Below are 17,023 nucleotides of genomic sequence, written 5' to 3'. Positions count from 1 at the left end.
AATAAATTATGCTAATGCTAGGCCGGTATCTTCTAAATTATTTTTATACTATTGAATCTTGTACTCAACCTTCATTTTGTATGACCTAGACTTTATTAATGAAATATTCAGTCTCATACTCAAGTTTGGGTCTTCATTATTATCTATTATTCTATTACCAATTGTTGATGCCAAATTTTGGACGGGAAAAAACGTACCTGACCTTCACGTGATATCAACGGTAAATTTGTAATTTGAGGAAGTGGAGACCTGCAAAACAAAGAAAAGGGGCTCTGATGCCAAAGCCAGTATGATAACTAAATAATAAAAAAGAAATAAGAAGTTTGAAAATATCTCATATGAAGTTTTAATGATGTATTTATAGGGGGATTTGATCTAGGATTTATCTTAAATCTATTAGGATTGGGATATGAGATTTTTCTAATCCCAAACAAGATCAAAACTTATATTATCTAATTTTATCTTTATCTTTTACTAAATTTTGACTTATTTTATTAGGTCCAAATTTACTCACAACAGTAGCCCCCACTCCTAAATTGGGACATCATGGATCGACTGTTTGCAAGTGGGGTTGTTCGATACGAACTTGAGAGTATAGCTTTGACTATCATTGCTACGTTGGCGGCTTCATAACCTATTATATGACATATCGACCTTGTTATCTTTGGTATAGTCATATCGCACTTGGCTCCTCCGAGATCAATCTCGGATCTATGGTCTTGCTTGGAATATCTAACGAATTTTTTTTTTTTTTTTTGAAAACCTGGCTACGTTCTTGATGCACATACACCACAATTAAGTAGCGTTAAGCATGGAATTTACACCGTACCCGTCTTTTATTTCGAGGGGCTTAGGAGTACGATCTTGGCATTTGTTGCCAATTGAGGGTCATCCCTTAAGACAAGCCTCATTGCGAATATTGGCTAAATCGTCATTGTATCTAGTCAATTCTCTAATTTTCTTTCCCCTACACTTATCATCACCGCTGCCACCGGAGAAGAAGAACTCGAGAGAGTTGCTCCACCACTCCACCACCGAGCACAATACACTTACCATCTCTATTGCCGAGAATCATCTTCTTATTCCATTCATCTCTTTACTTTACTTTTCATTTTACATTTTATTTATGCACTTTATTAGACGGCGATCAAAACAATCCTCAAGTACCTTCAGAGAATGAGGGACTATATGCTTATATATGGAGATAAGGATTTGATCCTTACAGGATATATGGACTCTGACGTTCAGACTGATCGGGATTCTCAGAAATCCACATCAGGTTCAGTGTTTACTTTGAATGGAGGAGCTATAGTATGGCGAAGTATCAAGCAAATATGCATTGTAGACTCCACTATGGAAGCCGAATACGTAGTTGCTTGTGAAGCTGCTAAAGAGGCTATTTGGCTTAAAAGTTCCTTACTGATTTGGAAGTTGTTCCAAATATGTCTTTGCTCATCACACTTTATTGTGATAACAGTGGTGTTGTGACAAATTCTAAGGAACCTAGGAGTCATTGAAGAAGCAAACATACAGAGCGAAAATATCACTTGATTCGGGACATTGTGCATCGAGGTGACATGATTGTCATGAAGATTGCTTTGGAGCACAACATTGCTAATCCGTTTACGAAGGTCTCACGACTAAAGTGTTCGAGGGTCATCTAAAAAGTCTGGGTCTACAGGATATGCGACATATTGCCTAGAGTAAGTGTGAGATGTTATTGGGGTATAGTGTATACTCTATGGTATTTTTGTACTTTATTTGTATTGTACATTAGGCTCCCTAAGTTTTAGGACAAGTGGGAGATTGTTGTGATTGGTGTCCTAAATCTCTTGATTCTCATAGTTCGTAAACATTGTATAAAATTTTTTTATTAATAAAATAATTTTTATTTTATGAGCATACACTTAATCCAATAAACTAAAAATCCTAGGTTATTTTATGTAATTTAAACAAGTATGTAGAAACATATAGGTGGACCTTGTTTAAATAATAACCTAAACCGTCTATAGTAGATCGATAATGCTAGGTACCTTATCCTAATAACACTACGGATATGGCTCACTTTGTAGATGTTACAAGTGTTGTAAAGTGCTACAAATGATCTGATCCTGATCATTCATGTAGAGACATGTGAGCGAGGGTATCCTATACAAATAGTTTGTGTAAGATTGGACCATGAAATGATTAGTCTTGTTATATAATACCATTAATAATAGAGACTTACAATTCAACAGGAGGACCATAGGTTACATGACCTGAATCCTGAGTGAGTTGTGAACTTTTGCTCATAAAGATAGTCTTTGATTTGTATGGGTGAGAGTGGCCAGATTGCCAACTTAATATGCCTACCATTTTGGGGATTTGTCTGATTGGGGAGTTGGGGAGTTGGAAACATAGCTACACAAGATGAAATTCACTCATTCCCTGATGTGGCCACACCCTCTCTTGGCCCGAGAGGGACTTGGTCATAGTTGGACTATGATTTATTGTTCATTAGAGGAATCAGTGGTATTTAAGGAGTTAGATGTAATTACAGAACAAAACGATGATTTTGACCCAATAGTACTTACGAGCAATTTGTGAAAGGTCATCACATCGTTGACTAGTTATATCCAATGGACAGAGAAATATATCTGTAGTGTGAAGAGTGCAATAGACGATCTTTATTGGAATGACCGACAATTAATGGATGTTGGGTAATTTAATTAAAGAATTTAATTAATTATTCAAGTACCATTGGAGCTTTAATCTACAGGTCCATAAGGTCCCCTTTATAGATCATAGAATTAATTTTGGATTGATTTGAATTGTTCAAATTAATTAATTATATATGATATAATTAATTAAAATAATTATTTATGTGATATAATTTATATAAGGGCTGTTTTCAAATATAGAAAAATGAATAAAAATATTTACAAGATATAGCAAAATTTTAGAACCATCAATGATAGACATTGATAGACACTGATAGACTTGTAATAATGTTCCTTAATATAATTTATTTGATACATTATAATATAAAGTATTTTGAGAGGAATTTGAATATGATTCAAATATTAATTATATGAATGAGATTCATATAATTAAACTTAATATAAATATGATTTATATTAAATACCATAAATAGTTGAGAGAAATTAAATATTTGAATATGATTTGAATATTAATTATATGGATAAGATTCATATAATTGAATTTTGTATAAATATGATTTATATTAAATGTCATGCATTGTTCAGAGAAAATAAAACTATAGATTATATTGTATTTGATACAATATAAGGACAATATGTTGTGTTATATTTAATATAACATACAGTATATATATAAAATAAGATAGTTATTATATATATACATACATATATATATATATATATATATATATATATATATATTATATATTATTTAATTAAATTAAATTAAATTAAATTTTAATTTAATTAAAGAGAGGGAGTTACAACTTCCTTCCCCTAATTTCTCTAATGATACATGTGTGGGTTGAAGGGGGTTGAATAATTTATTTCACTCTTCATCTTCTTCCTTGGTTTTCTGAGAGAATAATTCTCTCCGGCAAAAAAATCACAAAGAAGAAAATCTTCCTCTCTTCCCTCTCATCTCCTTTCCCTCTTGCAAATATGGAGTAGAGCACATACCTCCTGCCCTATTTTCAATCCCTAAGGAGAATACAGGAGGTTCTCTTTTGTGGTGGTATCTTGATTGGGAGATCGGACTGTGTTCGTGGATCGAGGGACGGCGAAGAAGTGTTCTTCAAGGGTATATATACTCTTCCCCATTTCTTATATAAAAGCATGCTGTAATTTAGAATTTATAATGCATAATCGATTTCTCTTCTTCTGTAATTTTCTGGGTTCTATGAAACACACACACACAAAAAAAAGGGAATGATTCCGCTTCTATTGCGAAACCGTCAATGGTTTCCTTTCACCTTTCACTTTTATTTTAAAATAAAATATAAAGTTATATATCATATATCAGTGTATATATATATATACATCAAATATAACATAAAATTATTAATCTCTCATAAAATCTATAGTGTTTAATATAAATCTAATTCATATTAAATTTTAACCTATAGTTTTTATATGAATCAAATTCATATAAATATATATTTGAATTATTCAAATATTTATTTCTTCTCAAAATAAACTATATATTATAATGTATTAAATACATTATATTAATTATATCACATGTAATTAATTTAAATTAATTATACTATATATAATTAATTTTTTCAATTAATTTGAACAATTCAAATTAACCCAATATTAATTTGATTCTCAATTATACCAATTGAGCTACTGAGGGGACCTTAGGACCTATAGATTGAAGCTCCAATCGTACCTTAATAATTAATCAACTTTGATTAAATGTCAGTCATTCCACTCAAGACCGACAACTACATTCTTTGCACTATAGATATATTTCTCTGTCCATTGGATTTAACCAATCAACAGTGCGATGACTTTCACAAATTGCTCGTAAGTACACCTAGACTAAAATTACAGTTTTTCCCTTGTAGTTACATCTTACTTCTTAAGTACTACTGATCCGTCTAATGAACAATAAGTCATAATCCAACTATGACCAAATCCCTCTCGGGCCAAGAGAGGGTATGGCGCCATATCGTTCAAGCCCCAGAATCAACCCTTAAGAGAGTAATTTATCTACTTACCCTGATAGTAGGGAATGAGTGAATTCCTTCTTGTGTAGCTGTGTTCCCAGCTCCCTAATCAAACGAATCCCCAAAATGGTAGGCATATTGAGTCGGCGAACTAACCACTCTCACCCATGCAAATCAAAGAACCGCCTTCATAAACAGAAGTTCACAACCCACTCAAGATTCAGGTTCATGTCACCTATGATCATTTTGGTGAAATGCAAGTCTCTACTATTAACGGTATTATATAATGAGACTATTCATTTCGTGGTCTGGTCTTATACAAACCCTTTCGTATAGAACATCCCGCTCACATGTCTTTATATGAATGATCAAGATCAGATCATTAGTAGAACTTTATAACAATTGTACCATCTACAAAGTGGACCATGTTCGTAGTATCACTAGGATAAGATACTTAGCCTTATCCATCTACTACAGACCATTTAGGTTATCACTTAAACATGATCCACCTCTGTATGTCTCCACATACATTTTTAAGCTACAGAAGATAACCTTGGATGTTTGTTTATTAGTTTTGTGGGTTAATGCTACTAAATGTTAAATAAAACACCTCAAATTTTATAAACAAACTGTTTGTACAATACAATTATAAACTACAGGATCCACGATATTTAGGGCATCAACTGCAACAATCTTCTACTTGTCCTAAAGCTAGTGTGATATACATTATAAAAGACATACTAATACAAAAGTACACAAAACAAGAAACTAGGGCATAAAACACTCCCAGTACAAAATCTCCCACTTGCTCTAAACCAGATGCTGTATGTTCTGTAGACCTATACTCTGCAGGTAATCCTCAAACACCATAGCTGTAAGAGCCTTCATAAATAGATCAGAAATGTTTTGTGTCGAAGCTATTTGCATGACGATCACATCCCCTCGATGCACATTCTCTTGAATGAGAGGATACTTTCGTTCTATATGCTTCTCGCGTTTGTAACTCCTAGGCTTTCGGGAATTAGCCACATCACCACTATTATCAATAAAGAGTGATGGGATTTGACATGTCTGAAATCACTTCTATATCGTTAGGAATTTCTTGAGCCAGACAATCTCCTTGGCAACTTCACAAGATGCCACATACTCTGTCCATAGTGGAGTCAACAATGCACCCTTTCTTGGCGCTTCTCTAGACTACAGCCCATCCGTTAAGAGTGAGCACTAATCCTTAAGTGGATTTCCTAGAATCCTTATCAATCTGAAAGTCAGAGTCTGTGTATCTTGTAAAGATCAAATTCTTAGATCCATACACGAGTATGTAGTCTCTCGTTTCAAAGATACTTGAGCATGTTCTTAATTGCAGTCTAGTGATCAAATTCTGGATTAGACTGATATCTACTAACTATCCCTACTACATAAAAGATGTCAGGTCGAGTACATAATATCGCATACATCAGGCAACCAACAGCCGATGCATAGAGGATCTGTCTCATTTCCTTAACCTCTAGAGGTGTCTTAGGACACTTTTTAGACAAACCAACTTCATGCTTGAAAAGAAGTAAGCCTCTCTTGGAGTTCTGCATCGAAAACTTGACAAACATTTCGTTAATGTATGATGCTTGAGATAAGGCCAACGATTTGTTCTTTTGATCTTTAAAGATCTGAATGCCCAGAACAAATTGTGCCTCTCCCAAATCTTTCATTTGGAATTGGGTTTCTAGTCAATTTTTAATTTCAGTTAGTAGACCTACATCATTCCCAATCAGCAGGATATCGTCTACATACAACACAAAGAAAGCTACTAAACTGTTGATGATTCTCTTGTAACATAAGGTTCATCAATATTCTGCTCAAAATCATAAGATTTGATCACAATATCAAATCTTATATTCTAAGATCGAGAAACTTATTTCAATTCATAAAGAAACTGATTAAGCTTGCAAACCTTTAACTCTTGACTTTGGGTTATGAATCTCTCAGGCTGTTGCATATATATGGTCTCCTAAATATTGCCATTTAGAAACGCAGTCTTAACGTCCATTTGTTAAATTTCATAGTTATAATATGAGGTAATGGATAAGAGTATTCGAATAGACTTCAACATGGAAATATATGAGAAAGTCTTCTTATAGTCGGCTCTCTTAACTTGGGTATAACCTTTTGCCACAAGTATAGCCTTGAAGGTTTGCACCTTCTCATCAACACTTCATTTTCTCCTATAGATCCACTTGTAACCTATAGGTTAACCCCATCAGGTTGATCTACAAGATCTCAAACTGAATTGAAGTACATAAACTCTATTTTGAGATCCATGACTTTGATCCATTCATCTTTATCAACATCCTTCATTGCCTTTTGTAAAACAATGGATCTTCAATATCACTGTCAACTACGAAAACTAGGGTTTCTATTAAACCCATATAGCGAATAGGTGGGTTTGCAACCCTCCCACTACGTCGAGACTCCCTCAACGTTCGAGGTGGATGTAACCTACTAGATGAACCAATTCCAATAACTCTTGGTGAGGTATTGGGCTCTTCAACAACTCTTGTTGAAGGTTCAGTAGTTTCACTGCAAAGTTAACTTAATACTATCTTACTTCGAGCCTTATGCTCCCTTATGTGGTCCTCTTCTAAAAGTGTAGCGTTCGTCGAACAAACACTTTATTATCTTTAGGATCGTAGAAGAAAACACCTCTCGCTCCTTTTGGGTAACCTACAAAAAGGCACAATTTTAAACAAGGTTCTAATTTCTTAGGATTTTCCTCAAGCATATGTGTTGGGCAGCTTCAGATCCTGAAATGGTGTAAACTACCTTTACGACCATTCCATAACTCCAAAGATGTTCCAATAACACTTTTGAATGGACCACAATTCAAAATGTAGGCTAAAGTCTATACTACATAACCCCAAAACAAGGAAGGTAAGGAAGCATAACTCATCGTAGACCGAACTATGTTCAATAGGGTCCGATTTCTTCTTTCTGATATACCATTTTGCTGGGATGTATCAGGTGCTGAGTGTTGTGATACAATTTCATGTTCTATCAAATAGTCCTGGAATTTTAAATCCATATACTCTCTACCTCGATCAGATCGAAATGTTTTTATTGTTTTATTTAATGCATTTTCAACTTTAGCCTTGTACTCCTTGAACTTTTCAGGGCTTTAGACTTATGTTGCGTTAAATAAACATACCCACATCCGGTATAATCATCGGTGAAAGTGATGAAATATTCAAACCCTCCTCTTACCTTAACATTCATAGAACCACAGAGGTTTGAATGCACAAGTTCTAAAGGCTCTTTAACTCTATGACCTTTTCCAGTAAAAGATCTTTTAGTCATTTTTTATTCAAGACTCACATAAAGGTAAAGAATATTCTTCTAACTCGCTTAGAACTCTATTCTTAATCATTCTCTCATTCCTATTAAGATTTATGTGTCCTAATCTTATGTGCTTAAGATGGACATTTTCTTTAGGAGAAATTTTCTGTCTTTTATTCTAGGTTACCGAAGTTTTAGACAGTTCAGTATTTAGGAGGGCCTTTGTTTGCTAATGGTCTTAGCACATATAAATTATTTTCCAGCTTAGAAGAACAAAATTCTATACCATTCTTAAAAATAAACACTTTATTTAAAAAAAATTATACAGAATAAAGTTGTTCGATTAAACACTTTACAGAAATTAAGTTCATTTTCAAGTCGGGAACTAAATATACATTTTCAAGTAAAATATAATTTTTTCTATAAAGTAAGCTAGAGTCCTCCTAATGCCCTAGCAGAGACGACATGCCCAGTTCCTACGTACATCGTCATCTCACCAAGTGCTAGCTTCCTCTAGGAATTAATCCCTGAAATAAAGAACAAATGTGGTTAGTGGCACCCAAATCTATTATCTAGGCCGAATCATCATTCTCCACTAAATAAGTCTCAAATACAAGTAAATCACATTTATCTTGCTTGGCCTTCTTCTTTTCTGCCAACTAATTGGGAGAATTCCTTCTCCAATGTCCCTTTTGGCTGAACAAATTCCCTTTGTAGCATTGGTCTTTTTGCCCTTTGGGCAGCAGCTGGCGGGTAAGCCTTTCCCTTTCCACCTTTATTCTGCTTCCACTTTTTGGTGGCGAAAGAGGAAAGCACAGACTTAGTTCAAGAGGTCAAACCTCTGTAGAACTTTTTGGCAACATTTGCCTAATCCAATTTTTCCTTGACTTTCATCAAGAATTAGAAAGTCTGTAACTCGTTGAGCAAGGTGGTCAGGTTATAGTCAATCCTGTTCATAATAATATTACTATGGAACTGTAGAAAACTTTCAGGTAAAGTTTTCAGGATGAAGCTAACCTAACTGGCCTCATCAATGACCCATTCATCTTAGCCATATTAAAATGGACCATCATGTTCAGAATGTGTTCTCGAACAAAGGCCTTATCTGGCATGGGGGAATTCAAGATGAAATTGAGTGCATTGTGCTTGAGTTGAGTGGAAGGTTGTCCAAACATTCCCTGCAGGGACTCCATGATCTCATGGGCAGTGAACATGGGCTCATGCTTCTTGGCCAAGACCTCGGAGAGGCTTTCCAAGATGTACGCTCAAGCCTTTTCATTTTCCCGTACCCGACGTTTGTATGCCTCCCGGACGTTTCATGTTGCATTTGAAGCGGGGGCTTGAGGATATTCCTCAACAAGGATAAATCTTAGGTCATCGATGATCAGAATTGTATTGATTTTGTTTTATAGGTGATGTAATTTTTCCGGTTAATTTGTCAGCGACAAGCACGTTAAGAGTTGCAGAAATCATATTTGTAAAATTTGTTGAAACATACAATTCATTTACATTAGTATTCATGCATTACCCATTTAGGAAAAATCAATCAAATTTAGCAAACTAACTTAAAGTAGCCTATATGACAACTATTTTGCAATGATATTTCAGTGAGATAGGGTAAAAGCCAACGTAGGGTGAACAAGTACCCCTTCACTGAAATGAGACAATCTTAAACAATAATTACAACAGAACAACTCTTTGTTCTCATAATTATTAGTCACCATTATTCAATCCAAAAATTGTTAACTAGCTAAAAACTTTCTCATAAGTGTAATCCCTCATTTTATATTATAGAGTTCTGCCCTAGAGCCAACCATATGGAAAAATTGATTGGGCTAAAAACTAAAGTAACTCTATCCATTTCTGGAGTTTGGGTAAAGTCATGTAGATGCCATCCGTAAGTAAAGGTGCCTCAAGGCCAAGCATGAAAATTTATCAAAAACTAATGAGAGACTATGGAATGTGTTGACACATGTCCTGCTCTCACTTACTATAAACACTCTCTCCATTCATATTGGTATTGATCTATACATGCACCAACCGTAGGGGGACACAAGCAAAGGTGCCTCGAGGCCCAGTATAGGTCTCACAGTATGAACTTTGAGGGAGAAACTTGATAAGAATAGTGAAGTATCATATACCCCATATTCCTTCCATTGAGTGTTTTACCTAGGATTAATTTAATTTAGAAAATTACGGCCACTTATTTTTTTTAAGTATTTGTTTAAATTTCCCCAGTAGTAACTTTAGTTTATATAGTTTAATTTTGATTATTGTTCATCAAACATTTTAATAAACTTTAATTAACAATCACATGCTTGTAGCAAATCTGTCTAATTTACCTTCCAAGTCAGTTCCCAGGTAAGGGTATTCCGTTTTCGTCAGCTTAAATACCCCAGTCTAGACAAAACTAGTTTAGACAAAGATTCCTTATGGATATATTTGGTACAACATTAATCTTTTATTAAAACCAACTTAATCCTATTAAACTGATTAAAAAGATTAAACTTATTTCTAATCTTAATAGATACATTGTGAACTTAGGTTCATGTGAATCATATTTTAAACTATTTTTAAAAAATGATTTTAACCTAAGTTAGCATGCAAATCTTTGTTATTGATTTTAATTTCTAATTTCATTTAATTATAACAATTATAAAAAATGAAATAAATTAAAACCAAACATTGCATGTGAAATTTTACTTAGGAAAAATATAATAATTGTGAAATTACCTAAAGTAATGACATGCTTCATGCAATTTCAATTTAGTTTTCATCACTTAAACATACATAACCATTATATTCTAAAGTAATGAAAAAAATAACATTCAAACATACATCCAACAATATATTATAACTCTTAATAATATAAATGATGCATGACAATGTTATTAATGCATGCAAACGTATATTATAATATTTATATTATATGATGCATGAGCATGCAATAAAATTAAATCATGCAACTATATTATACCAATTATAATATTTATGATGCATGATGAGTAATGCATAACCTATGGCAGAATTTTACTATATGCCATAGATTATGACATATATAAAATAAATAAATCATATATCCAATGCATAATTTAAAAAAGAACAATTTATTGATCTGGGATTAAACTCTTAAACAATTAATTAAATTAATATAACTTTTATATTAATTTAATTAATTAAATAACTATTTACTACAAAAAGAACTTCAAAACAGGCAGAATCGGCCCAATTCCATGAACTGTTGTTGAACCGGACCCGCGAACCGCTTGAACCTCACGAACCGCATGCGAACTGGGTGCAACGCGCACCTCTTTTCTATTTCAGAGTGTCTGTTTTCTTTCATTTTTTTTCTTTGGCCTTGTTTTCTTCAGAATTTCGTCAGAAAAAACACAAACGACACGGACTTAACCAAATACAGACTCTATTGCAAATTTATGCCCAAAACAACAGGCCCTTACAAACCTATTTGTAAAAAAATGCAATACATCTATACAGTCCAACCCCGAAAACATCCAAAAATTGCAAAACCTCATTCATCAATATGAATTTTAGAATAATAAATGTAATCTCACCATAAAAATTGTAAATTAATTCAGAAAACTAACAAAATTAGGAATAAAAACGCCGCTCTGATAGCAATTGAAGGACTGTGAAGTCCGAAGCGGAAGCGGGATCAGTCCAATTTTAGTTTTTCACATAATGTAAAGTATAGAAAATATAAAATATGCATTCTAAAAGAAATTTATTTTACAGCATGTTTTTTTTAAAAAAAAAACAGTGAAAAGAATAATAGGGTTTCGAAAATCCAACCTCTTGAAGACAAGATTCTTCACGTATTTTTCCTGAAATGGCACAAACTCTTCGAATTCCTTGGACATCGAATCCCATCCAAAAACCCAAATGAATGTACACAACCATAAGAACTACCAAGGTATTCTCCTTTTGGGGTGAGAATCCATAAGTGTGTGGGGCATTTTGTTAATTTTTGGGAAGAAGGATAAGATAATCTTTTTGAGAGGAGATTTTACCAAAGCAAATCATTTTTGAAAAAAGAAAAAAAAACTCTATTCTACGTGCAGGATAAGAAAGAAGACCATTTTTTTCCTATTACTCCCCACAATCTACGATAAAAAAGAGAGAGGGGGAGGGAGTTACATAACTCTCTTTCACTTTTATTTTAAAATAAAATATAAAATTATATATCATATATCAATATATATATAAAAATAACTAATTATACATATATTTTTTGGGGTTGATGTCCTAAATCTCGTGAGTCCTATAGTTTTTAATTGTATCGTACTAACAATTTATTTATTTAATAAAATTGGTATTTTATTTGACATTTAGTAACATTAATCCACAAAACCAATGAACAAATATCCAAGGTTATCTTTTGTAGCTTAAACATGTATGTAGAGACATACAAGTGGATGTGTTTAAGTGATAATCTAAATGGTCTGTAGTAGATGGATAAGAATACGTACCTTATCCTTGTGATACTACGGATACAACCCGCTTTGTAAATGTTACAATTGTTGTAAAATTCTACAAATGATCTGATACTAATCATTCATATAAAAACATATGAGCGGGGACGTTCTATACAAAAGGGTTTGTATAAGACCGGACCACGAAATGGATAGTCTTATTATATAATGCCCTTAATAGTAGAGACTTACATTTCACCAGGATGACCATAGGTGACATGACCTAAATCTTGATTGAGTTGTTAACTCTTGCCTATTAGGCGGTCCTTTGATTTGCATGGGTGAGTGTGGCAAGTTCGCTGACTCAATATGTCTACCATTTTGTGGATCCGTCTAATTGAGAAGTTGGGAACATAGGTACAGAAGACAGAATTCACTCCTTCCCTACTATTAGGGTAAGTAAATAAATTGCTCCCTTAAGGGTTGATTCTGGCGCTTGAACAATGTGGCGCCACAGTTCTCTTGGCCCGAGAGAAGTTTGGTCATAGTTGGAATATGACTTATTGTTCATTAGAAGGATCAGTGGTACTTAAGGAGTTAGATGTAACTATAGAAATAAAACGGTAATTTTGGCCCAGTTGTACTTACGAGCAATTTGTGAAGAGTTATTGCACTGTTGAATGATTATATCCAATGGACACATAAATATAGCTGTAGTGCAAAAAGTGCAACTATTGGTCTTTAGTGGAGTGATCGGTAGTTAATGGATGTTGGGTAATTTAATTAAAGAAGTTTAATTAATTATCCATGTACCATTAGAGCTTCAATCTACAGGTTCATAAGGTCCCCTTGGTAGCTCAATTAGGATAATTGGGAATCAAATGATTTTTGGGTTAATTTGAATTGTTCAAATTAATTGAGTGAATTAATTATATATGATATAGTTAATTTAAATTTAATTATATATGGTATAGTTAGTATAATATTTTTGATACATTATAATATAAGGTTTATTTTGAGAGAAAATTAATATTTAAATATGATTCAAATATTAATTATATGGATTAGATTCATATAATTAATTTAAATATAAACTTGATTTATATTAAATATCATAAATGATTGAGAGAATTCAAACTATAGATAATATTGATTTGATACGATATAAAAACTATAATTTATGTGTTATATTCGATATAACATATAGTTTAATATATACCATATGATAAGTTAGTTATCATATATATACATACATACATACATACATACATACATGTGCATGTATGTATGTATGTATGTATGTATGTATGTATGTATGTATGTATGTATGTATGTGTATACATATATATGTATGTATGTATATATGTATGTACGAATTTTCTCTATAGACAAAATACTCTCTCCCTCTCTTCCCAAATATTAACATAGAGCCCACAAAACTCCTGTACCAAGGTTTCGGAATGGTGATGTCCCAAGTTCTTGGGTTCTTGGGTATTGCTTCTATTCGTGTTCTAAGGTGGGTTCGTGACCAATCGAGAAGGAAATTATGAAGATTCTTTTGACTACAAGGGTAAGTGTGACTAATCCTAAAATTCCCTCTGTAATTTATGATGCATGCTGTAAAATCTTGTTATAATGCATAATGTAGTTCTTCGAAACTTTAATTCTTTTTGAAATTGAAAATTGGGACTGATCCCCGCTTCCGCATCGAACCTCACAGTCCTTCAATATTAAAAATTAATATATATATATATATATATAAAAGNATCAAGTATAACATAAAATTATTAATCTTTCATTAAATCTATAGTGTTCATATTAAAAATTAATATAGCTCAAATGTAATTCATATTAAATTTTAACCTATAGTTTTCATATGAATCAAATTCATGTAAATTTATATTTGAATCATATTCAAATATTCAATTCCCCTCAAAATAAGGTATATATTATAATGTATCAAATACATTATATTAATTATATCACATGTAATTAATTTAAAATAATTATATCATATATAATTAATTCCCTTAATTAATTTAAACAATTCAAATTAACCCTAAATTAATTTGATTCTCAATTGTACCAGTTGAGCTAACGAGGGGACCTTATGGACCTATAGATTGAAGCTCCAATGGTACTTGAATAATGACTTTTTATTAAATTACTCAACTTTCATTAACTGTCTGTCATTCTACTAAAGACCGACAGCTGTATTCTTCACACTATAGATATATTTTTGTATCCTTGGATTTAATCAATCAACAATTTGACGACCTTTCGCAGACTGCTCTTAAATACAGTTGGGCCAAAATTACTGTTTTACCCCAGAAGTTACATCTAATTCTTTAATTACCACTGATCCCTCTAATGAACAATAAGTCATAGTCAACTATGACCAAACCCCTCTTGAGCCAATAGAGGGTGTGACTCCACATAATTCAAGTCCCAGAATCAACCCTTAAGAGAGTAATTTATTTACTTACCATGACAGTAGAGAATGAGTGAATTCCTTCTTATGTAGCTGTGTTCCCAGCTCCCTAATCAGACGAATCCCCAAAGTGGTAGGCATATTGAGTCTGCGAACTGACAACTCTGACCCATATAAATCAAAGGACTGCCTTCATAGGAAGGAGTTCAACACTCACTCAGAATTTAGGTCATGTCACCTATGGTTATCCTGGTGAAATATAAGTCTATACTATTAAGGGTGTTATATAATGAGACTATTCATTTCGTGGTTTGGTCCTATACAAACCCTTTTTGTATAGAACACCCCCTCTCACATGTCTTTACATGAATGATAAGGATCAGATAATTTGTAGAATTTTACAATAATTGTATCATCTACAAAGCGTATTCGTAATGTCACTAGGATAAAGTACCCAACCTTATCCATTTACTACAGACCATTTAGGTTATCACTAAAACATGATCCCAGCCTTATCCATTTACTACAGACCATTTAGTTTATCACTTAAACACGATCCATTTGTATGTCTCCACTTACATTTTTAAGCTATAGAAGATAACCTTGAATGTTTGTTTATTGGTTTTGTTGCTATTAAATGTTAAATAAAGGACCTCAAATTTTATAAACAAACTGTTTGTACAATACAATTAAAAACTATAAGAACCACGAGATTTAGAGCATAAACCCAAACAGGTGTTGAATACTAGAAATAAAATAGGGAAACATTGATCTTTTGTTTGGGATCTAGTGTAGAGGGTGTCGTTGTGCATGCCCGCCGGTCCGAGCAAGGAAAGTAAGTACAGAGAGAAAAATCACCGATCCAAGACTTATACCACAAACACAGTAAAGTGGTAAGATCGAGGTCAAATATACAGAGAGACTAATAATTAGCTAGGATAATTCAAGAATTCCAAGTAATAGGGTTTCGTTGGTTTTTGTAAAAAAAAATTAACAAACAATCAAAGAAATAAGAATGGGCACATAAAAAGGGTTGAATTAATTTGATTTGAAACACCTTGGGATTAGTATACATGTTTTATATTTTTATCATCAGGTACTAGTTAATTTTACTACTGTAAACTCCACAAACTATTAGAAAATCTAATAGCCCAATTAGCCAATTTTGATAAAAAAAAAAAAAAAATCAAACTAGCACTAACTCAATTTATAACTCTTTCTTCTTAACGACATACAAGTTAAAACTGAATTGCATTACGAAAGGGTTCAATTGTTGAGACATACTACAAGCCAAAAAATGCATATCTTATAGCATGATTAATTGGGAAAGATTATATTAGGCATACACGAGTTTGGTCAGAAAAAGTCTAGACCTAAACATGTGATCCTAATATGCGTAACTAAATCAATCAATATATGCATAGGCTATGACGATTTTGCAAACAAGAATTTCAATAAACTAATTTGTTCAATCAATTTATAAAATTTTTATTAAGATTTAATCAAATCCACTCAAAGAGTTCACAATAATTAAGTAAAATCAACCAGCTTTCCTTCAAGAATTAAGTCACACAACAGAAAATTCCATTACCAGTTGAATGGCGTTAGTATCCTTCAATGAGAACAATGAGCACAGGGTTGAATGGCGATGGAGATGCCACTGTGGGTGTGCGTAGGTTGGTGCGACGGTGACAGAGAAGAAGATGGGATTAATGGAAATGGAGGGAGACACCACTTCATAGGAGAAGGTGAAGGTAGATCATCGGGCAGACGAAGAGGTGTTTTGGTCGGCCATTTGGAACGCTAGAGGAGTAGATATGAATAGAAAGAATGTCGGAAAGCCTTAAAGTTTCGCCGGAAAGCCTTTAATGTATAGAGGATTTAAGGTTTAGGTAAGCACAAGGAATTAGGATACTCAAGAAGAGGGATTTAAATAGGCGAATAGTGGAAAGGGAAACGATGGACTGCCTCGCGATTCAAGGCAATCACAATGCTAAGCACAATAATGGCGATTTGATGGAATGTCAAGTAGCGCATCTTTTCACTGACCTAGGGTGGGATGATGTATCGTTCCATTACCTACAATGAGTTCTTTTTTAGATGTGTTGGGCTACAATTTTCACGAATCACCAATCTCAATGCAACACTCATCGAATCAGAAAATCCCAATTACCATTTTTT

The sequence above is a fragment of the Benincasa hispida genome, chromosome 1 (assembly GCF_009727055.1).
Source record: "Benincasa hispida cultivar B227 chromosome 1, ASM972705v1, whole genome shotgun sequence".
Classification (NCBI taxonomy): domain Eukaryota; kingdom Viridiplantae; phylum Streptophyta; class Magnoliopsida; order Cucurbitales; family Cucurbitaceae; genus Benincasa; species Benincasa hispida.
This window is presented reverse-complemented; position numbering follows the sequence as displayed.